We start from the raw sequence: 546 nt of genomic DNA, 5'->3' as shown, positions 1-546 counted from the left end.
GGCTGCAGAAAGGATAATTTCTACTCATCTATCTATGTCTATAGATGTGAGATGATAGAAGGAAATAATCAGTAAGTTCAGACTCTTGCTGTTCTTATATGACATTTGGGTAGATTTCATGAATAGACCCTTTTTAGTTTATTATTTGCTTTTGGTTGATTTCCAGTCCTAAAACGCTTGTTTAAACAATTTTATACTTATTTTTAAAATGAAATGCTTCATGAATTTGTGTGTCATCCTTGTGCAGGGGCCATGCTAATCTTCTCTGTATCATTCCAATTTTAGTTCACGTGCTGCTGAAGTGAGCAAAACAACTTTATACTTTTATATTTGTTTTGGCGGGGAGAGAATTTGTCCACCTTTTTAGGCTGCTCTAACTTGAAGTATCATCTCTGGTATGTTTATAGTTTTTTTTAATGTTTACATTTTGGAGTTTTAATTTTGTTCATTCAGTAGCTTGAGATAGGGATCTAACTTTGTTTTTCTTCCAAATGAATAGATAATTTACCAAACAACTTCTGGCTGACTGACTGCATCCCCAGCTTC

At 33.7% G+C, this 546-nt stretch overlaps 1 non-coding gene across 1 annotated transcript; it reads right to left on the bottom strand.

Moving 5' to 3' along the window:
* Window positions 1-202: 202 nt before the first annotated feature.
* On the bottom strand, window positions 203-309 carry LOC112439240 (U6 spliceosomal RNA). The gene has a single exon (XR_003027522.1). It is a non-coding gene; the product is annotated as a U6 spliceosomal RNA (small nuclear RNA).
* Between the last annotated feature and the right edge of the window lie 237 nt (window positions 310-546).

Source organism: Pan paniscus, chromosome 13 (genome assembly GCF_029289425.2).
Source record: "Pan paniscus chromosome 13, NHGRI_mPanPan1-v2.0_pri, whole genome shotgun sequence".
NCBI classification, from domain to species: domain Eukaryota; kingdom Metazoa; phylum Chordata; class Mammalia; order Primates; family Hominidae; genus Pan; species Pan paniscus.
Note: the sequence above shows the minus strand (reverse complement) of the source record. Positions and strands in the feature narration are given on the sequence as shown.